Consider the following 24,117-nt stretch of genomic DNA (forward strand, 5'->3'; position numbering starts at 1 on the left):
ACTTGACATTTGAATACATTCAATAAGATTTGGAAGCATCATTTATTTTAATTATTACAAGTCAATTTACGACTGAATATTCTGCTGTGCATCAAAAATACACTTGCAGATATCTGCTCGGGGGTTCTGTCACGTTACCAAGAGACTCGTGAACTTGTAGGTTTTGTTCATTTGTAGAAAGAGATTCGCAATCAGCCAAAACCACCTAATACTGCAACTATTGGCTGGATTGTTCTATCAATCACATCTCAGGAAGTAATTTGAAGGTAAGTCATTTCTACAAAGTAACATTAATGTTACTTGGCCTGAAGTATTAGAATAAAGGTAACCTTTGTGTACATCGATTCTTTTTTGTGTAAAGGCATGACAGTAGTTTGTTTATCATGTGAAATATAAAATGGTACATTTCAGACGAACTCCATTGACAGCAGCTAAGTTAACTTTAGCAAGCTGGCTTCAGACGTTCATCCTAGTTTTACTATCAACTGGCTAACGGTAGCTTTAGCAGGCAGCTTTAGATGCGAGGGGAAAACAAATATATTTGCTAGTTAACCATCTGATAAAGTTTATGCCATAAACTACGTTAGCTAAATTAGAACTGCTGGGAGAAAAACTCCCACAATCACTACCTAAATGTTAAGTTTCTAGAAAATAAAAACGGTATTTTCTAGCTATATTTTAGACATGTTACTGACTTTTGAACACTGTCAAACTACTTTGCTACACTGCCTGTTTGTTGATTTAATTGGGGACTGAAAGTTGGCAAGATATGCCCCTCCTGTAAACCGGCTGTATTGTTTTTGTATAAGTTGGCTGTATAGGCTTGTACACATTTACTTGAGTGTTTTTAATTAGCACAGTTCGCTAAACTGACTGACTAGGATTATTGTTATTCATGTTTTTGTTATTGCATTTCAGGTGGAGGGAGTAAGATCACTAGAAAGCAGAAAACCGCAAGACAACCAAAGGACCCTAGAGGTATTACAGCCAATGCTTATGAAGTGGATATTGTATGTGAATTGCCCATTCATATCATTGACACTTACAAAATGGTTGGATTGTTTAGCAACATGTGCAGTAAATGCTAACACGGCTTTGGTGATTAAGGTACATCATGTATTTGTCGTCTCCCCATCAGGCCTCTGCATGCTGTGACATGGGCCTGGATGGTGAAACACCTGCTTCCAGCTGCCTGACTGAATATTGGGGCCTTCAGTTGTACCTTACATCACAGCAAGAGTCTCCTTATCTCTGTCTGTCATTTAACATGTATTATGTATCCACTCATTCATGAAAACTGCTACAGACACAAGAACTGCACCTGAGTGATGATAGCCAGCTAGCTGAGCCATCGCGTGAGAAATCAAATCAAACTTTGTCACATGCACCGAATACAAGTGTAGACTTTACCTTGAAATGCTTACTTACAAGCCCTTAACCAACAGTGCAGTTCAATAAGAAAATATTTACCAAGTAGACTAAAATAAAATTTAACACAATAAGAATAACATAATGCTATATACAGAGGACACCGGTACTGAGTCAGTGTGCAGGGGTACAGGCTAGTTGAGGTAATCTGTACATGTAGGTGGGGGTGAAGTGACTATGCATAGGTAATAAACAAACAGCGAGTAGCAGCAGTGTACAAGAGGGGAGGGGAAATCAATGTAAATTGTCCTGTGGCAATTTTATGAACTGTTCAGCAGTCTTATGGCTTGGGGGTAGAAGCCTTACTGTCCTAGACTTGGCACTCTGGTACCGCTTGCCGTGCGGTAGCAGAGAAAAGTCTATAACTTGGGTGACTGGAGTCTGACAATTTTATGGGTTTTCCTCTGACAACGCCTATTATATAGGTCCTGGATGGCAGGAAGCTTGGACCCAATGATGTATTGGGCCGTTCGCACTACCCTCTGCAGCGCCAAGTGTTGACTCGGTGTGTAAACTAAGTAACTCGAGGTAGAACAAATGGGTGGGTTATCTTTCACAGGGGGATGTGAAAGGGGTGGTGCTTCAATGGTGGGGTAACACACTGAAGAAACAGCACCGCTCATGCTAGCCAAACAAATCGAATGGCGGTTTAGCCCAGAGGATGCTAGCTAAAACACCAATGGGGCAGTTAACCCACTAACTAGCCAAGACACTTTAAAAGTTTAGCTATTTAACTCTGAATTTCACTCAGTGAAGTTAGCAGAATTCCTGAAAATTAGCCACTGAATGCTCTGTGCTGGGGTGTTAATCCTCACTAAAAGAACAGTTAAATTGAGAGCTAGTTTTCTGAAGAAAGCTGCTTAACAGGCAAGTAACCAAATAGACTTATGAAGAGGCTAAGAATGAGGAAACCAGAGCGGTGCCGGGTGTTATAGACATTTATGGCGTACACCCACAAAGCTCTGATTGGCCAAACTATGACCGCAAAAGAGGGCGTGTCCAGTAGTGAAATGTCAAAATGAGTCGACTGAAAGAACTGACATTCACATGTCTATTTGTCCTATTCTTCAGGCTTGTCTGGGATATGTATTTAGTAGGCACACCTGTGTGATGTCTTATATACACAGGGGGTGAAAGTAAGGTGGCACAGTCCAGTACGCAAAGATAAATAGTGTGGGTACACCGTACCGGTAAAACATGAGCCTATCACAATTAATACAACATGCCCCAACATTTGCGAATTGACTGGAAACCGGGTGGTTTATGAGCCAAATTGCATTGTGGTTTGAGGTGAACACTTACATTTTGTCAAGGTAGAGATGAGTGGCCGAGATACTTGTCAACAAGGCGGAGATGAGTGGCTGAGACCGAGGCGCATGTGGACAACAATGGATGCATCAATTCAGGCTACAAGTGTAGGCCTAATGACAATCACAGAATGTCAGTACAATACATGTAGGTGTTTTGTAACAGATGTCTCTTTCCACTCATCAAATTGCAGATGCATAGTGCACCGTTGGGGTTTGGATGCTGAAATTATTTTGTGAGTGGACAAATGTGTACGGGTATCTTACAGGAGCAGTGATTGTTTAACAATCAGATGAAAACATCATGACTGGTTGTGTTCATGCCACATTAAAAAGGAACAGGGGGCATGTCCATATGGCTAGGGGAAGCTTTCCCTGAAGTAAATTGAATTATATAGCCTAATTAGTTTACTCCTGTCTATACAGAAATACATAATCATTCAAAATAGGCTACTACACAAGAAAGGATGATTTAGCCACAGAGGATCAATTGCTTCTTAAATAAAAAATAGTTTTAAAATCACATAGCCTACAGTCAGAAGGGCCCGCAATTTGGGCAGCGTGCGCTGCAAATACCAAAACAGTTGACTTGCGACTGTCAGTGAAAAGCAAGAGGCCCAGCCAGGCATATCGCAACATTTAAAAATACAATTATATGGATTAAACAACATCGTTTTTACATTTTTTTTTTTTAAATGAACATGAGTAGACAACTACAAAACTTTATTGCGTTTGGTGATCGACCCCCTCTCCCCTACATTTGGCCATTGGCAAGCCTTGACAGTTGCATCCTTCCTCAGGGAACTAACTGTCTGCTGATGGCTAACAACAGGGTGGCAGGTTTTTACACGTGCCTCTCAAGAGTTCCATGGCCCAGCAGACTCACCTAGGGATAGGGGGATGGACACGTTAGTTTGTCTGGGAGACTTTTAGAGGGAGGAGAGAGCATGAATTGGAGTGAGTACAGTAAATCCAATCCAACGAGTGGCCGTGGATAATATGCTATATGTCATCACACAGACAGCCATAGTTAAGGAGGTTTACATAGTGCGTAAAGTATATTACCACCAGCAGCGCTTACTTCTACTCTGGAGAGATTGCAGGTTGTTGGTCAGAAGGCTTTGGTGGTCCTTGGAATATTCTTTCTGTAGCACCTGTAGAGAAATGGATAGCGGTACAGAATGCAATTGAATGAGAGAGCAAGAGTTAACATTTACTTTGTTAAATATTGAGGAATATAAAGGGTGCCTTCCAATCAGACAAATGGATGCATGAAACACAGCAACTCAATGGTTTTCCAAAGGAGGAGTGTGTTGGGGGAGAGGCTTGTGTTGTCCGTCAGAAAAGTAGCAGACTATCCTTCAACTAATTAAAAACATAGAACAGCATTTTCCTGACCAAACATCTGTGTTGGATATGCGTTTAATGCATTTTGGTTTGAAGGCAGTCTTACTCTGTGGTTGAAGTGGTATCTTCATGCCTATAACTTCACTCACAGGGTTAATACACATTTTAGGTAGAATTTCATGTCTTTTAACCAAATTTCCATGACCAACAATTAGCAGTGTCTATGTCCATATATAAAATAAAAAAAAGTCAGTGTAATGTGGTATGGGCACTGCGAGGCTGCTCTCTGATCCCATGTACCATCTCGTGTTATGCAAGGCAATTAACCCCCCAAAAAGTAGAATACCTGTTGGGCAACTAAATAAAATACGTGTTCAAACCTGAGGCTGGACAGCTACTGGGTGTGCAGGCTTTTGATCAAGCCCTGCTCAAACAGAGCCAGTTTATCCAGGTCCGGTTGAGCAGCTAATTTCTAAAATGTGGTTTGTTAGAGGGTGACTGGAATAAAAGCCTGCACACCATTAGCTCTCCTAGAGGATGGTTGACCACCCTTGATGTACAGTACCAGTCAAAAGTTTAGACACACCTACTCATTCAAGGGTTATTTATTTTTACTGTTTTCTACATTGTAGAATAATAGTGAAGACAAAAACTATGAAATAGCACACATGGAATCATGTAGTAACCAAAAAAATAAAGTGTTGAATCAAAATACACTGCCGTTCAAAAGTTTGGGGTCACTTAGAAATGTCCTTGTTTTTGAAAGAAAAGCACGTTTGTCCATTAAAATCACATAAAATTGATCAGAAATACAGTGTAGACATTGTTAATGTTGTAAATGACTATTGTAGCTGGAAACGGCAGATTTTGTTTTAATAGAATATCTACATAGGCCCATTATCAGCAACCATCACTCCTGTGTTCCAATGGCACGTTGTGTTAGCTAATCCAATTTTATCATTTTAAAAGGATAATTGATCATTAGAAAACCCTTTTGCAATTATGTTAGCACAGCTTAAAACTGTTGTTCTGATTTAAAGAAGCAATAAAACGGGCCTTCTTTAGACTCGTTGAGTATCTGGAGCATCGGCATTTGTGGGTTCGATTACAGGCTCAAAATGGCCAGGAACAAATACCTTTCTTCTGAAACTTGTCAGTCTAATCTTGATCTGAGAAATGAAGACTATTCCATGCGAGAAATTGCCAAGAAACTGAAGATCTCGTACAATGCTGTGTACTACTCCCTTCACAGAACAGTGCAAACTGTCTCTAACCAGAATAGAAAGGAGTGGAAGGCCCCGGTGCACAACTGAGCAAGAGGACAAGTACATTAGTGTCTCTAGTTTGAGAAACAGACACCTCACAAGTCCTCAACTGGCAGCTTCATTAAATAGCACCCACAAAACACCAGTCTCAACGTTAACAGTGAAGGCGCGACTCCGGGATGCTGGCCTTCTAGGCAGAGTTGCAAAGAAAAAGCTATATCTCTGTCCAGTGTCTGTTCTTCAGTCGCCTCTTCACTGTTGACACTGGTGTTTTGTGGGTACTATTTAATGAAGCTGCCTTTGACAGCTTTGCACACTCTTGGCATTCTCTCAAACAGCGTCACCTGGAATGTTTTTCCAACAGTCTTGAAGGAGTTCCCACATATGCTGAGCACTTGTTGGCTGCTTTTCCTTCACTCTGCGGTCCTACTCATCCCAAACCATCTCAATTGGGTTAAGGTCTGGTGATTGTGGAGGCCAGGTCCTCTGATGCAGCACTCCATCACTCTCCTTCTTGGTCAATTAGCCCTTACCCAGCCTGGAGGTGTGTTGGGTCATTGTCCTGTTGAGAAACAAATTATAGTGGGACTAAGTGAAAACCAGATGTGATGGCGTATTGCTGCAGAATGCTGTGGTAGCCATGCTGGTTAAGTGTGCCTTGAATTCTAAATAAATCACAGTGTCACCAGCAAAACACCATCACACCTCTTCCATGCTTCACGGTGGGAACCACACATACAGAGATCATGAAGTTCACCTACTCTGTCTCACAAAGACATGGCAGTTGAAACCAAAAATCTCAAATTTGTACTCAGACAAAAGGACAGATTTCCTCCGGTCTAATGTCCATTGCTCCTGTTTCTTGGAAGCAGGTCTCTTATTGATGTCCTTTAGTAGTGGTTTCTTTGCAGCAATTCGACCATGAAGGCCTGATTCACGCAGTCTCTGAACAGTTGATGTTGAGATGTGTCTGTTACTTGAACTCTGAAGCATTTATTTGGGCTTCAATTTCTGAGGCTGGTAAATCTAATTAACTTATCCTCTCCAGCAGAGGTAACCCTGGGTCTTCCTTTCCTGTGGCAGTCCTCATGAGAGCCAGTTTCATCATAGCGCTTGATGGTTTTTGCGACTGCACTTAAACTTTCAAAGTTCTTAAATTTCCACATTGACTGACCTTTTTAAAGTAATGAATGACTTTCGTTTCTCTTTGCTTATTTGAGCTGTTCTTGCCATAATATGGACTTAGCCCTATTTGGTAAAAGACCATCTTCTGTATACCACCCCTAGCTTATCACAACACCACTAATTGGCTCAAACGCATTAAGGAAAGAAATTCCACAAATTAACTTAACAAGGCACACCTGTTAATTGAAATGCATTCCAGGTGACTACCTCATGAAGCTGGTTGAGAGAATGCCTAGAGTGTGCAAAGCTGTCATCAAGGCAAAGGGTGGCTACTTTGAAGAATCTCATTTCAAATATATTTTGATTTGTTTAACACTTTTGGTTACTACACGATTCCATATGTGTTATTTCATAGTTTTGATGTCTTCACTATTATTCAACAATGTAGCTAATGGTAAAAAATAAAGAAAAACCTGGGAATGAGTAGGTGTCCAAACTTTTGACTGGTACTGTATAACATTGCAACATTTAACCAAATACGTTTTATGCCTTTTGAAATAATTTGCTCAGTAAATATCAGATTAAATAGCTTTTGTAGGATACAAATATTTTTACTCAGCTGAACAAGCCTACAGGTTTTATTCAGGAAATGTACCTTTTCTAGTTTAGCTATTAGCATGTAGTGGTTACTTTGCAGGCTGACATGCATCTATTGACTTGCAATGTCCCATACATTGAATGCCCAAATCAACTGGAAGTATCTACAAAACATGTTGAAGCCACAATCCGATAAATCTAATCTTTTTTTACTAAAATGTAATTCACATGATTCAAGTCACTAATACAATGACAGTCAATTGTTTGTTTTATATAAAAAAGTTTAAATAAAAGTAAAAACGTATTTGTTATTCAAATTAAAAGCCCAATGAATACTCGCCTTTGTGTAATGATTTAATTCCCACCACTTGTGGGACATTTATTTTGAAGGCACGTATAAAATGACAACTGCACGAAGACAGACAGTGACTGACAGGCTGACACACACGTCACAGTTACAAATAGTAGCTAGCTAGGAATTGCGCAAAAATGAGTTTTTCAAAGAAAAGAAAAGTAGACAATGAATGTGGGGTGTTACAGCAAGAGTGGACATCGAAATATTTCTTTATTGAAGTATCAGGGAAAGCTTTGTGCTTAGTGTGCAAAGAGAGCATCGCTGTCTTAAATTGAGGACCCCTTCGAGATAAAATCCCGTTAACGGGATTGGTTGGACAACAACCAGTGAAATAGCACGACGCGAAATTCAAAACACAAAAATCTCAAAATTAAAATTCAAGTATTATACGGCATTTTAAAGATAATCTTCTCGTTAATCCAACCACATTGTCCGATTTCAAAAAGGCTTTACGGTGAAAGCAAAACATTAGATTATTTTATGATAGCACCTTAGCAAAAAAAACAAAAAAACAGCCATTTTCCAAGCACGGATAGCCGTCACAAAACCAGATATACAGCTAAAATTAAGCACTAACCTTTGACAATCTTCATCAGATGACACTCCTAGGACATCATGTTAGACAATACATGCATTTTTTGTTCAATCAAGTTCATATTTATATCCAAAAACCCCATTTTACATTGGCGCGTGACGTTCAGAAAATGTATTCTCCCCATAACATCCGGTGAATGGGCACATCAATTTACAGAAATACTCATCATAAACGTTGACAAAATGTATAACAATTATTTAAAGAATAATAGATAATCTACTCCTTTATGCAACCGCTTTGTCAGATTTCAAAATAACTTTACGGAGAAAGCACATTGTTCAATATTCTGAGTACAGAACTTAGTTCCATTACCGTTTGTAGAAAATGTCAAACGATGTTTACAATCAATCTTTAGGGTATTTTTTTACGTAAAATTGCAATAATTTTCCAACCGGACAATAGGTATTCATCCCAGAAGAAAAAGAACAAACAGCAAACTCGGGTGCACGCGCGTCACGAGACACCTGTCCTCAGACTGGCCACTGATTGACTGAGCCACAATTTTCTGCCCGGTAACAGGAGACGGATGAAACCAGTTTCTAAAGATTGTTGACAGCCAATGGAAGCCTTAGGAAGTGCAACGTGAATCCTATGTCACTGTAGTTTCTCAAGGGATTCAAAAGAAAAACTACAATTCTCATTTCTCCCACTTCCTGGTTCAATTTTTCTCAGGTTTCTGCCTGCCATATGAGTTCTGTTATACTCACAGACACCATTCAAACAGTTTTAGAAACTTCAGAGTGTTTTCTATCCAAATCTACTAAGAATATGCATATTTAATTTTCTGGGCCAGAGTAGTAACCTGTTTAAATTGGGTACGTTTTTCATCCGGCCGTGAAAATACTGCCCCCTAGCCCTAAGAGGTTTAAAGACTACAACTTGTCCCAACACGTCCAGACGAAGCAGGCAGAGAAATATAGGAATACGTTTTCTGAGCAGAGGGCAACTGCATCGAAAGAGTTGCTTTCTCAGTTGCAAAAGCAGCAAGGACTTTTCACAAAACTGCATTCAGCAAACGACGAAATTGCGAGAGCTAGCTATGTATTGTCCCACAAAATTGCTAAACATAGTAAGCCATTCGCTGAGGGCGAATTCATAAAAAAAAAAATGTATTGACTCTGCAGCAATACTTTGCCCCGACAAGAAAGAGCGGTTTAAAAATGTTTACCTGTCAAGACGAACAGTGACACGGTGTGTTGTTGATATTCATACGAGGCATAACCCCAGACTTTGAAATTACAGAGGAGTTTGCTTCAGTGCAGTCAATGAAGAGTACAACCACAGGGAAAGATGTGTTGGAGGAGGTTAATAAGTGTGTGGCAAAGCTGGGACTGAGTTTTGAAAGTTATCCAGTGTGACCACTGATGGGTGCCCAAACTTGACAGGAAAAAGCGTTGGCCTTTTGAAAAGGACACAAGATCAAGTAGCTGAGCTAAATCCAGATCAGAATTTTTTTTCCCTGCATTGCATTATTCATCAGGAGGTGCTCTGTAAATGTGTTCTGAAAATGAGCCATGTTGTGGATAGTCACTAAAGTGACTAAGAGCAAAATCTTTAAACCACAGGCAGTTTGTCTAACTGTTAGAAGAGAGTTGTGTCATGCAGATCTCCCCTACCACACAAAAGGTGAGATGACAGATTGGGGAAGGTGCTTAAAAAGGGTGTGGGACCTGAAGTTGGAGATTGCGGAGTTTTTGCAAATGAAAGGAAAATATGAATTTCCCTCAACTGCAAGATAAAGAATGGTTGGCTGATTTTGCCTTCACCGTGGACATCATGACACTTATGAATGAACTGAATTCCAAACTAGAAGGGAAGGGCCTTTTTTGCACATCAGTTGTACAGGGAAAATTACTCCTGACCCGCCAAGTAGAAGCCAACAATCTCACCCACCTTCTGACACTACTAGTCTGTTCCCTATCAGATGACCAGCGGGAGAAGTATACATCGCTGCTGCGTGCTTTAAACGGTGAGTTCTCTCGTCGTTTTGAGGATTTCAAAGTGTTGGAAAATGACATGCGCTTGGTTTCCTCTTCTTTCACCTTCAATGTGGATAATGCCCCACTGACCTGCAACTTGAGCTTATCGATCTTCAGTCTGATACAATGATTGGAGAACTATTCAAAACAATGTCACTGACGAGGTTCTATGCATCTCTCGATGAACAAAACTTTCCAAAGAATAGGAGTCATGCTCAGAAGATGTTTGAACAGTTTGGGTCAACCTATATGTGAAACTAGAGGTCGCCCGATTATGATTTTTCAATGCCGATATCGATTATTGGCGGGACAAAAAAGCCGATACCGATTAAATCGGCCGATTTTTAAAAAAAAACAACGTATTTATTTATTTGTAATAATGACAATTACAACAATACTGAATGAACACTTATTTTAACTTAATATAATACATCAATAAAATCTATTTAGCCTCAAATAAATAATGAAACATGTTCAATTTGGTTTAAATAATGCAAAAACAAAGTGTTGGGAGAAGAAAGTAAAAGTGCAATATGTGCCATGTAAGAAAGCTAACGTTTAAGTTCCTGGCTCAGAACATGAGAACATATGAAAGCTGGTGGTTCCTTTAAACATGAGTCTTCAATATTCCCAGGTAAGATGTTTAAGTTGTAGTTATTATATGAATAATAGGACTATTTCTCTATACGATTTGTATTTCATATACCTTTGACTATTGGATGTTCTTCTAGGCACTTTAGTATTGCCAGTGTAACAGTATAGCTTCCGTCCCCCTCCTCGCTCCTACCTGGGCACGAACCAGGAACACATCGACAACAGCCACATTCGAAGCAGCGTTACCCCTGTGGAAACAACTACTCCAAGTCTCAGAGCGAGTGACGTTTGAAACGCTATTAGCGCGCACCCGGCTAACTAGCTAGCCATTTCACGAGCGCGCTGCTGCCTACCATCGCTCAGTCAGACTGCTCTATCAAATCATAGACTTAATTATAACATAATAACACACAGAAATACGAGCCTTAGGTCATTAATATGGTCGAATCCAGAAACGATCATCTCGAAAACAAAACGTTATTCCTGTTACATTGCACAACCTTCAATGTTATGTCATAATTATGGAAAATTCTGTAAAATTAGTTCGCAACGAGCCAGGCGGCCCAAACTGTTGCATATACCCTGACTGCATGCAATGAACGCAAAATGACACAATTTCACCTGGTTAATATTGCCTGCTAACCTGGATTTCTTTTAGCTAAATATGCAGGTTTAAAAATATATACTTCTGTGTATTGATTTTAAGAAAGACATTGATGTTTATGGTTAGGTACAGTCGTGCAACGATTGTGCTTTTTTCGCAAATGCGCTTTTGTTAAATCATCCCCCGTTTGGCCAAGTCGGCTGTCTTTGTTAGGAAGAAATAGTCTTCACAGTTCGCAACGAGCCAGGCGGCCCAAACTGCTGCATATACCCTGACTCTGTTTGCAAGAGAAGTGACACATTTTCCCTAGTTAAAAGAAATTCATGTTAGCAGGCAATATTAACTAAATATGCAGGTTTAAAAATATATACTTGTGTATTGATTTTAAGAAAGGCATTGATGTTTATGGTTGGAGCAACGTGTACCTAAGCGATTATATGCAACGCAGGACAGGCTAGATAAACTAGTAATATCAACAACCATGTGTAGTTAACTAGTGATTATGATTGATTGATTGTTTTTTTTAAGATAAGTTTAATGCTAGCTAGCAACTTACCTTGGCTTCTTACTGCATTCGCGTAACAGGCAGGCTCCTCGTGGAGTGCAATGTAAAGCAGGTAGTTAGAGCGTTGGACTAGTTAACGTAAGGTTGCAAGATTGAATCCCTGAGCTGACAAGGTAAAAATCTGTCATTCTGCCCCTGAACAAGGCAGTTAACCCACCGTTCCTAGGCCGTCATTGAAAATAAGAATGTGTTCTTAACTGAGTTGCCTAGTTAAATAAAGGTCTTAAAAAATATATATATATAATGAATACATTTATTTATTTTTTTAAATCGCTGTCCAAAAATACCGATTTCCGATTGTTATGAAAACTTGAAATCGGCCCTAATTAATCGGCCATTCCGATTAATCGGTCGACCTCTAATGTGAACAGACATTTTCAGTGATGAAATATAACAAGTCAGATCATCTCTTACTGACTCTCACCTCTAAGCAATCCTGTGCATAACGATGTCAGAAACTATACCTGACTTCACTGCTCTAGTCAACACCCATCAGAGACTTCACTCCTCACACTGATTGAGTAGTTTAAATGTAATGTTGAGCTCTCTCGTGTTTTTGTGCATACCCGTTAACAAGAGTTCTGTTCGTGGTGCTGAATGTACTTTTCCCTCCATGTAGTTCATTGCATGTTTAATAATGAAAATACCTACCAAAAGGAGAACACGGATGGGGTTTATTTCTGTGCATGTTAAAAAAGTAAAATAAGTAGCATATCTGGATGTGATTTACAGTAGATATGTCAACACAGTCATACACATGATGTATAATCCTGTAATATGATTCTGGCCCACGATGGCAAAAATATATTCTAATGTGGCCCTCCATGGAAAATAATTGCCCAGGCCTGGGGTAGGCCTACCTGTTGCTGCATTGTCTGACAGTCTCTCTCTCCTTGAGCAACAACCCACTCATCTCGCACAAATGCAGGTGATGCTGATATGAAGACAGCTTGTCTGTCGAAACGTTGGACATAAATATTTTTGCATCTGAGCTCCTAGAGTGTGCGGCGCTCCTTTATTATTTTTTTTAAGTGTTCCACTCCGCTAGCCAGCACCTCACCTAAATAGGTGTGCGTTTATTTCGCCTCTAAATAAATTATATTAACATATTATTAAAGTAATTTCCATGGCTTTTCCAAAACTTTTGGGATTTGATACTTTTCCAGGCCTGGAAAACACAATTTCAAAATTCTATAACTTTTCCAGTATTTTCATGACCGTACGAACCCTGCCCCTAAGCCCTCACCCTTGACCCCCCATTAGCCCAAGGCCTCCTGCCAAACCCTCTGAGTCTCTTTGACATGGAGTTACTCCAGGAGTAGACAGATTTATGGTGCATAGGGCTTCTAGACTCCTCATATGAGTATTATATACACAATGCCTTCTGAAAATATTCAGACCCCTTGAATTATTCCACATTTTGTTAGGTTACAACCTTATTTTAAAAAATCCCCATCAATCTACACACAATACCCAATTTTTGCTAATTTATAAAAAATACAAAAACTGAAATCACACTTACCTAAGTATTCAGACCCTTTACTCAGTACTTTGTTGAAGCACCTTTGGCAGCGATTATAGACTTGAGTATGACGCTACAAGCTTGGCACACTTGTATTTGGGGAGTTTCTCCCTTCTCTGCACATCCTCTCAAGCTCTGTCAGGATGGATGGGGAGCATTGCTGTACATCTATTTTCAGGTCTCTCCAGAGATGTTAGATTGGGTCCAAGTCCAGGCGTTGGCTGGGCCACTCAAGAACATTCAGAGACTTGTCCCGAAGCCACTCCTGCATTGTCTTGGCTATGTGCTTAGGGTTGTTGTCCTGTTGGAAGGTGAACCTTTGCCCCAGTCGGAGGTCCTGATCACTCTGAAGCAGGTTTTCATCAAGGATATCGCTGTACTTTGCTCCGTTCATCTTTCCCTCGATCCTGACTAGTCTCCCAGTCCCTGCTGCTGAAAAACATCCCCACAGCATGATGCTGCCACCACCATGCTTCACCATAGGGATGGTGCCAGGTTTCTTCCAGACGTGACACTTGGCATTCAGACCAAAGAGTTCAATCGTGGTTTCATCAGACCAGAGAATCTTGTTTCTTATGGTCAGAGTCCTTTAGGTGCCTTTTGGCAAACTCAGGAGTGGCTTCCGTCTAGCCACTCTAACATAAAGGCCTAATTGGTGGAGTGCTGCAGAGATGGTTGTCCTTCTGGAAGGTTCTCCCATCTCCACAGAGTATCTCTAGAGCTCTGTCAGAGTGACCATCGGGTTCTTGGCCACCTCCCTGACCAAGGCCATTCTCCCCCGATTGCTCAGTTTGGCCGAGCGGCCAACTCTAGGAAGAGTCTTGGTGGTTCCAAACTTCTTCCATTTAAAAATGATGGAGGCCACTGTGTTCTTGGGGACCTTCAATGCTGCATACATTTTTTGGTACCCTTCCCCAGATCTGTGCCTCGACACAATCCTGTCTCGGAGCTCTACGGACAATTCCTTCGACCACATGGCCTGGTTTTTGCTCTGACATGCACTGTCAACAGTGGGACCTTATATAGACAGGTGTGTGCCTTTCCAAATCATGTCCAATGAATTGAATTTACCACAGGTGGACTGCAATCAAGTTGTAGATGGAAACAGGATGATGAATGTGCAAGTAGAGATACTGGGATGCAAAGGAGCAAAAAGAAAAATAACAGTATGGGGATGAGGTAGTTGGATGGACTATTTACGGATGGGCTATGTACAGGTGCAGTGATCTGTGAGCTGCTCTGACAGCTGGTGCTTAAAGTTAGTGAGGGAGATATGAGTCTCCAGATTCAGTGATTTTTGCAATTTGTTCCAGTCATTGGCAGCAGAGAACTGTAAGGAAAGGCGGTCAAAGGAGGAATTGGCTTTGGGGGTGAACAGTGAAATATAGGTGCTGGTAGCGATCGGTTGAAGAGCATGCATTTAGTTTTACTTGCATTTAAGAGCAGTTGGAGGCCACGGAAGCAGAGTTGTATGGCATTGAAGCTCGTCTGGAGGTTAGTTAACACAGTGTCCAAAGAAAGGCCAGAAGTATACAGAATTGAGAAATAATGTAATTTTTATTAATACGCTTGCTAAAATTTCTAAAAATCTGTTTTCGCTTTGTGGGATATTATGGGGTATTGTGTGTGTATTACTGAGGCTGTAACGTAACAAAATGTGGAAAGTCAAGGTCTGAATACTTTCCATAGGAATTGTATATATTTTTTTTGAAATGATGTATTACTTACTGACATGGAGTGTTCCATGTTCCTGCTGGTAGCAGGTCTCAACCTGGATGCAGGGAAATGGCCTGCAGGACTCCTGCCTTGGAGTATGGTTGTATCTACTGTATCTCCACCAGGCTCCTGGAAATCAGACGAGAAACCTGCATAGATTAACTAAATAAAATGGTACCTCTATTTAGTCAAGTCAATATTTTTTTTTACATTGGAGTGTATAGGTTTTTGTTCCAGCGCTTCACCAACACCTCATTCAACTAAGTGATCTAAATTTTACAAAAACTTGCACGCAGTTCAGTCTGCTGGGACAGAAATCACCCATGTCTGTATTATTGAATGAACTTCAAGTTACAAGCTTACAATTCTGCATGATAGAAATATATCCACACATGTTATTCTCTGTCTAACCTTGTGAATAAACTCCAAGAACAAGTTTAAATTTAGCTAGCTAGCTAACATTAGCTGCTGTCAATTGTCTGACATGTACCATTATATTTCACGTTAAACACACCTTTTCACAAAAAAATAAATCGATGTACACATATGAAATAGATGATTACCTTCAAGTAGATTGTTTTATTCTAGTACTTCAGGTCGAGGATTAAGTAAGGTTGTTACTTTGTAGAAATGACTTCTCTTTTCCTCTTCAAGCTAATTCCTGAGATTTGATTGATGGAACAATCCAGCCAATGGTTGGAGCAATAGGCGGCTGTGGTTTTAGCTGATTGGCCAGGAGTAAAAAGGTCCTGCCCCCAGATCTGCTCAAACCATTTTACTGGCGAATGTCTTTCTACAAATGTACGAATCACTTGGTAACATGACAACAGTGACAGAACTCTGAGAATGCATATTTTTGATTCACATCAGAATATTTATAGTGGTAAATGGACTGATGATGTGCAAGTAGAGATACTGGGGTGCAAAAGAGCAAGAGGGTAAGTAATAATATGGGGATGAGTTAGTGGGGTGTGCTATTTACAGATTGGCTGTGTACAGGTAAAGTGATCGGTAAGATGCTCAGACAGCTGATGCTTAAAGTTAGAGAGGGAGATATAAGACTCCAGTTTCAGAGATTTTTGCAATTCGTTCCAGTCATTGGCAGCAGAGAACTGGAAGGAAAGGCGGCCAAAGGAAGTGTTGGTTTTGGGGATGACCAGTGCAATATACCTGCTGGAGCGAGTGCTACGGGTGGGTGTTGCTATGGTGACCAGTGAGCGGAGATAAGGCAGGGCTTTACCTAGCAAAGACTTATAGACGACATGGAGCCAGTGGGTTTGGCGACAGTTATGTAGTGAGGGCCAGCCAAAGACAGCATACAGGTCGCAGTAGTGGGTAGTATATGGGGCTTTGGTGATAAAACGGATGTCACTGTGATAGACTATATCAGTTTGCTGAGTAGAGTGTTGGAGGCTATTTTGTAAATGACATCGCCGAAGTCAAAGATCGGTAGGATAGTAAGTTTTACAAGGGTATGTTTGGCGGCATGAGTGAAGGATGCTTTGTTGCGAAATAGGAAGCCAATTCTAGATTTAATTTTGGATTGGAGATGCTTAATGTGAGTCTGGAAGGAGAGTTTACAGTCTAGCCAGACACCTAGGTATTTGTAGTTATCCACATATTCTAGGTCAGAACCGTCCAGAGTAGTGATGCTAGTCGGGTGGGAGGGTGTGGGCAGCAATCGGTTGAAGACCATGTATTTAGTTTAACTAGCATTTAAAAGCAGTTGGAGGCCACAGAAGGAGTGTTGTATGGCATCGAAACTCGTTTGGAGGTTTGTTAGCACAGTGTCCAAAGGGCCAGATGTATACAGAATGGTGTCGTCTGCGTAGAGGTGGATCAGAGAATCAAACGCAGCAAGAGTGACATTGTTGATATATACAGAGAAAAGAGTCAGCCCGAGAATTGAACCCTGTGTCACCCCCATAGAGACTGCCAGAGGTCCGGACAACAGGCCCTCCGATTTGACACACTGAACTCTGTCTGAGAAGTAGTTGGTGAACCAGGCGAGGCAGTCATTTGAGAAGCCAAGGCTATTGAGTCTGTCGATAAGAATGTGGTGATTGACAGAGTCGAAAGCCTTGGCCAGGTCGATGAAGACGAATGCACAGTAATGTCTTTTATCGATGGCAGTTATGATATCGTGGCTGAGGTGCACCCATGACCAGCTCCGAAACAAGATTGCATAGTGGAGAAGGTACGGTGGGATTCGAAATGGTCGGTGATCTGTTTGTTAACTTGGCTTTTGAAGATTTTAGAAAGGCAGGGTAGAATGGATATAGGTCTATAACAGTTTGGGTCTAGAGTGTCTCCCCCTTTGAAGAGGGGGATGACCGCGGCAGCTTTCCAATCTTTGGGGATCTCAGACGATACGAAAGAGAGGTTGAATCGGCTAGTAATAGGGGTTGCAAGAGTTTCGGAGGATAATTTTAGAAAGAGAGGGTCCAGATTGTCTAACCCAGCTGATTTGTAGGGATCCAGATTTTGCAGCTCTTTCATAACATCAGCTGTCTGGATTTGGGTGAAGGAGAAGCGGGGGGAGCAAGTTGCTGTAGGGGGTGCTGAGATGTTGGCCAGGGTAGTGGTAGCCAGGTGGAAAGCATGGCCAGCCGTGGAAAAATGCTTATTAAAATGATCGATTATTGTTGATTTATCGGTGGTGACAGTGTTTCCTATGGGAGGAGGTGCTCTTATTCTCCATGGACTTTACAGTGTCCCAAAACCTTTTGGAATTATTGCTACAGGATGAAAATTTCTGTTTGAAAAAGCTAGCCTTAGCTTTCCTAACTGCCTGTGTATATTGGTTCCTGACTTCCCTGAAAAGTTGCATATCGCAGGGGCTATTCGATGCTAATGCAGAACGCCACAGGATGTTTTGTGCTGGTCAAGGGCAGTCAAGTCTGGGGTGAACCAAGGGCTATATCTGTTCTTAGTTCTACATTTTTTTGAATGGGGCATGCTTATTTAAGATGGTGAGGAAAGCACTTTTGAAGAGCAACCAGGTGTCCTCTACTGACGGGATGAGGTCAATCTCCTTCCAGGATACCCGGGCCAGGTCGATTAGAAAGGCCTGTTTGCTGAAGCGTTTTAGGGAGCGTTTGACAGTGATGAGGGGTGGTCGTTTGACCGCGGACCCAGTACGCACAAAGGCAATGATCGCTGAGATCCTGGTTGAAGACAGCAGAGGTGTATTTAGAGGGCAGGTTGGTCAGGATATCTAAGAGGGTGCCCATGGTTACAGATTTAGAGCAAGAGTACCTGGTAGGTTCCTTGATGATTTGTGTGAGATTGAGGGCATCTAGCTTAGATTGTAGGACGACCGGGGTGTTAAGCATGAAGATGGATGGGGGGCGATCAATTCACATATGGTGTCCAGGGCACAACTGGGGGCCGAGGGGGGTCTATATCAAGCGGCAACGGTGAGAGACTTGTTTCTGGAAAGGTAGATTTTTAAAAGGAGAAGCTCGAATTGTTTGGGCACAGACATGGATAGTAAGACAGAACGCTGCAGGCTATCTCTGCAGTAGCTTGCAACTCCACCCCCTTTGGCAGTTCTATCTTGGCGGAAAATTTTATAGTTAGGGATAGTCAGGATTTTTGGTGGCCTTCCTAAGCCAGGATTCAGACACGGCTAGGACATCCGGGTTGGCGGAGTGTGCTAAAGCAGTGAATAAAACAAACTTAGGGAGGCTTCTAATGTTAACATGCACGAAACCAATGCTTTTATGGTTACAGAAGTCAACAAATGAGAGCGCCTGGGGAATGGGAGTGATGCTGGGGGCTGCAGGGCCTGGGTTAACCTCTACATCACCAGAGGAATAGAGGAGGAGTAGGGTAAGGGTACAGCTAAAGGCTATAAGAACTGGTCGTCTAGTACGTTTGGAACAGAGAGTAAAAGGAGCAGATTTCTGGACGGAAGAATAGGTTCAAGGCAATGTACAGACAAGGGTATGGTAGGATGTGAGTACAGTGGAGGTAAGACTAGGCATTGAGGGACGATGAGAGAGGTTTTGTCTCTAGAGGCACCATTTAAGCCAGGTGCGGTCACTGCATGTGTGGGGGGTGGAACATAAGGGCTAGCTAAGGAATATTGAGCAGGGCTGGAGGCTCTACAGTGAATTAAGACAAAAACTACTAACCAAAACAGCAGTAGACAAGGCATATTGAAATTAGAGAGAGGCATGTGTAGCCGAGTGATCATAGGGTCCATTGAGTAGCTAGGCGAGCTGGACGCACGGCAGTTCAGACAGCTAGCAGGCCGGGGCTAGCAGATGGGCCTCAGGGGAACGTCACAACGGGAGAGCCAAATCTAAGGGTAGAGCAAAAAAATTAAAGCCCTTTGGGTGCTGCCATAGTTACATTAGAAGTACCCATCCAAGAAGGCTCAAGGTCATTGGCCACAGATAAAATTACGTCAATTCACGTTAGATCTACAGTAGCTTTGATTGGACTGATCGTTTCAACATCATACTTTGGGGGTAGAAGCTGTTACGAAGTCTTTTGGTCCTAGACTTCGCACTCCGTACCGCTTGCCGGGCAGAAGCAGAGAGAACAGTCTATGGTTAGGGTGGCTGGAGTCTTTTTACGCTGCTGCTACTCTTTGTTTATTATCTATGTATAGTCACTTTAACTCTACCTACATGTACATATTACCTCTTACCTCGACTAACCGGTGCCTCCGCACATTGACTCTGTACCGGTACCCCCTGTATATAGCCTCGCTATTGTTATTTTACTGCTGCTCTTTAATTATTTGTTATTTTTTATATCAATATTTTTACTTAACACTTTTTCCTTAACTGCATTGTTGGTTAAGGGCTTGTAAGTAAGCAGCACATGTGAAAAATACAATTTGATTAGAAATCCTTTTTAATCCTTGTCATATGAAGAGAAATAACGAAGAGAAATTATAGATAAAACTTATCGGTGCTCATCGGCCATAAACATTACACAACAAGTTGGAAATCGCAAATTCAACAATGAGTGGTTTTGATGGAATTGGTCGCTAACTGCAAGCATTGCATAGAAATCACTAGCCTGCTATTCAGTGGAGTGGCTGTGTGGTCCCAAGTCTGGGTTTAAGGGTCTCTTTTCCAAACTTCAAATTATAAATATTCAACATTGGCCATGCTGTCAATCCAGCATAATTTCTGGCGCGCTCAAAACAACTTAACTCGGAACTGGGAAATCTGACTTCAGTGAGTTCAAGACAATTGGGAACTTGGGAAAACACGAGCTCCGACTGGGAAAATACGTTTTGAACGGTCATCCAACTCAGAAAAGTCGGGAACTCGGGCCTCTTTCTAGAGCTATGACCTGAAGATCACTGGCATCATCATGATTCAAACTTGTCGTCGTCATCCCCCCCCGAAAGCACCATAAATCCAGAGAATGCCTGACTTTGAAGACAAAATGTTCCCACGAAGGACCGCCGCACCACCTTCCTGTTCAAGAGAGCACAGCACAACAAGGTGAATCCAAAAATGTCTTGTATGCTGCTGCATAAATTATGTAATATGCCAGGGAGATATGTATACTGTAGCTAAGAAAGTAATACTAAGTGTATGTTGTGTTAATAGTCCAAGCTGTTAGTTGTCCATGTGCCTCACCCTAATAGTTTGGTCTATTTTCTCCCCTTAAATTTTGCCTACTATTCTGACTTGGTGGTGCACATGTAGCCTATAACCTGTCTTAGAGAAATGTAATCAATCTTTTAAGAGCTTTCATTGTCTGCTTATATGCCCCCTTCATTTATCCTACTGTTCTGACTTGGTGTACAGGGAGAACACTGTAAGAACGGCCAATGTTCTGAACAAATTTAAAAAGTTATATTTACTACGTCTTTCCTAGCTCGCTCATTAATGTCTCAATCAAATGATGGATTGCCTCTTATCCGCTTGTCGTCCCCTTATGCTATAGTTTGTAAATCTCAATTGTCAGTAGAAACCACATTTGTTTAAGCAAGTCAGCCATATCAGCTATGTTTTTTTAAATTAGGCTGAATGAACTGTTAGCCAGGTGTGGCAGTGGTAAGGTGTTGGGACAGCTTTATGTTGGCCCTAACAGTTTGTGGGCACCGTTTTTCCCCTTATAGTGCAATGTATGTATAATGTATTGTTTAGTGTTGTGTAGTGGCTTTGCTGGCATGCATCCCCCCATATTATTATTTTAAGAAATTAACTTTATTTCTTTATGTTGCGTTTTGAAACTGCATTATCATTTATGGCTGCAATGACAGGCTACATTTGCACAGAGATTGTGTGTGTTCGCCCTGTGTCGCAAGCTTTGAACCACATATTTTTAGGGTCGCAAGTCAAAATTTGAAAACCACAGAGATAGCGAACAGATTGTTGATTGACTGTACAGCTATAAGATCGGGTGCAGCGCAAACGTAAACTTGTAGGTAGAGAGGACAGTGGCGGTTCTAGACCATTTCAACTGGGGGGTCTAAGCTGGGGCCAGTTGTACTGTTAGAGGGGCCAGTTACATTAGACGTTATTGTTGTCATATCGTTTTCTTCACTGCATTACAGGCATTAGCAGGCAAAAGACCATGTTCATAATCATTCAACAATTTATTTGCATTTTCTGTCTAATAAAGAACGATAGCAAAAATTAGTTATGTAAAAATTATTTCATACTCCACATTTAGGGGGGCCACAAGGGGGTCAATTACTAGCATAGGCCTACAGTTTTTTGGGGGGGGAATTTCAAAATTGCTTGAAGTTGTTAACTTAATTATGAAGCTTGAATTTGTTCAAATTAATTTAGGCAATATAATCCAAATGTGTTGTAGACAAAATAATGAAAAGGGCTGTTTTAGCCTCAATAAATAGATAGAGATTTGTAGTAGAGTCATTGCCTGTATAGATTTTGTTTTACTTGACTTAAAAAAAAACATTTGACTACTGGACTTAACTTGCTCTTAGAATGCAAGACTTGGATTTGACTTGAGACTTGGACCTTGTGATTTGAGACTTTCTTGTGACTCGAATAATAGTGACTTGGTCTCACCTCTGGTAATAATTCAGAAAATAAATTATGCTTGCAAATCTTATTGAATGTATTCAAATGACAAATTGTTAAAAAAAATTCACACATCATGATGATACAAGCTTGTCTAATTAAATTACACATTTGCAAATCGTACTTGCAACCACGAATCTCAATGTGCGACCACAAAATTCAAAATACAAACTTCTGTCATTATTTTCCCATACCAGTCCATTTGAAACTATTTAAAATGCGCGGGTTCTGCTGGCAACGTTTCTCAAATGCACCCATGCTATTTTGTCGGGAAATTTAACTACAGCCGAGACCACTGACATGACATTGATGCAGATACCAATATTTTGGTGCGGCATGCGCTTTACCGTCAACATAATCTGTGCGGGGTTGACTCGTCTTTAAAATGACGCTGTCAATCAAATGTACTCTACTTGTCTGTTCAGTCTCACGACTGGGTTTTCCACCTGATTATTAGGCTAAATGTCTTTGTTTATCTATATACTAAAAATACTGCTGTCCCAAATGCTTCAATGCATAGAAATTGCTGTTCATCTCACGCTTCTTCCTCGCCTGGAGTGCAGGCAGAATAACCAAAGCTCTATTTTGATGCGCGCTGTCAAACACGCATGCACGCCCCATATTTGCACTGGAGCAGCTATAATACTGTGCAACTTTTGAAGACGATTGGCCTCAGGATTCCTCTCCATTTGAGAATAACTAACTACACGAATATGATAGTAAGGAGACTGGTTTCCATTCATGCAAATAATATTTGCTGGCATATGGGGCTGTTTGTTATTGTTTACCTCTCTGGCCAAACTACGTGCCACCACACATATTACTGCATTTGACAGGTCGCGAGCAATCACAGCAAATAGCTAAAAACAGACACGCTTACCCTCGCTGCTCGGGTAATACTCAAATCTTTCATCACTTCCTCGAATGCTGCTGTCTCTTCTGCCTGCTTCTGATTATGTAAAGCGATTTTCTCGCTAAATTTCCGCGGATTGTTCGATGTCGCCATGTTTCGCTCTTCTGCTCCGCTTTCCCTCAAGAGACGTTGCGTGCCCACGTCCTTGCGCGTGGGCGTAGTTAAGGCGCACATCTGGAGCGCCCGCGTTTCCCACATTTTTCACCAGGGATGGATAAAATGCAAAAAGTGATAGGTCATTTCCCCCTCACTGTCGCTTAAATATTTTATCCACTGTCCACTTGCGGATAATCTAAAATCAATGATAACTTTTATAAATGATCCTCTATTGAACATGTTGGTAAGGTTCTTCTTATTTTGAATGCCTTGTTTAGCCACTAAACCCACTGTACTGTACATGGTATAACAATACTCTATCCTGTTCCCATTATTTTCCTCTGATGAAAGCTATAGCCTATAGAGAAAAGCAGTTGTGTGTCTGTTACTTTCCAGTTTTTGTAGTCTTTAGTAGCCACTGGCCAGATGTCCCCACTCAAATGAGTGTGCTTTTAGAATTCTCACTGGGAATCAAATGCATAAACCACTGTCAACCACATCAGTCACTAACATGCTGAAAGTACCAATACTGGCAAAAAAAATCGAATGGTTTTCTTTTCCCCACAGACACACAAGGCTAAAGAGCTACAGGCGCAGTCCAAGCACAATGAAACAATATGCTGTTTCACCCACTATTCAGAGTAGTGGAAATAAATTGGCTGTAAAGTAACCAAGGAAACCATTGAAGAGGGTATACCAGGGCAATGGGTGTGTGGGATTATGTTGTTATTGCCAGCTAAACCCTGAAAAAAACCTTGAAGTTGAGCCTCAGTGAAAAGGCTATAGGTAGCATGGATAAAATGACATCTTAGCCGATTTCTGTGTCCTGCTCCTCAGATATTGTTTACATTAATCTAGTTACATAAACAGCTACAGCAGGCTTCCCTGTACATAGACATGTAATCACAAAAATAACTAAAATGGTTCCATAGTTTATCAATTTAATTTAAATAGAGAGAACTTTTTCCCTGACCCCGACTTCATCTCCACTTCACTTTAGATCCCCCCCAGCCCCTTCCCTCAAAACATTGGTGATGGCAGCCAATATTTGCTGTGAAAATGAATATCCAGCTAAAACACAAAC

The 24,117-nt window shown here is 41.2% G+C and overlaps 1 long non-coding RNA gene and 1 other non-coding gene across 3 annotated transcripts; one reads left to right on the forward strand and one right to left on the reverse strand.

The window, feature by feature from the left end:
* The first annotated feature begins 916 nt into the window (after positions 1–916).
* On the forward strand, positions 917–4,892 carry LOC106598996 (uncharacterized). The gene is made up of 2 exons (XR_001327336.3): positions 917–978; positions 1,139–4,892. It is a non-coding gene; the product is annotated as an uncharacterized LOC106598996 (long non-coding RNA).
* LOC123741613 (uncharacterized) lies at positions 2,181–23,083 on the reverse strand. Of its 2 annotated transcripts, XR_014391850.1 has the most exons (4): positions 22,905–23,083; positions 15,012–19,308; positions 3,817–3,889; positions 3,504–3,621 (listed from the first exon to the last, which is right to left on the reverse strand). It is a non-coding gene; the product is annotated as an uncharacterized LOC123741613 (transcript). The 2 variants fall into 2 exon arrangements; XR_006769074.2 differs by lacking the exon at positions 15,012–19,308 and having other exon boundaries at positions 2,181–3,621.
* Between the last annotated feature and the right edge of the window lie 1,034 nt (positions 23,084–24,117).

The sequence above is a fragment of the Salmo salar genome, chromosome 03, assembly GCF_965601325.2.
Source record: "Salmo salar chromosome 03, fSalSal1, whole genome shotgun sequence".
NCBI classification, from domain to species: domain Eukaryota; kingdom Metazoa; phylum Chordata; class Actinopteri; order Salmoniformes; family Salmonidae; genus Salmo; species Salmo salar.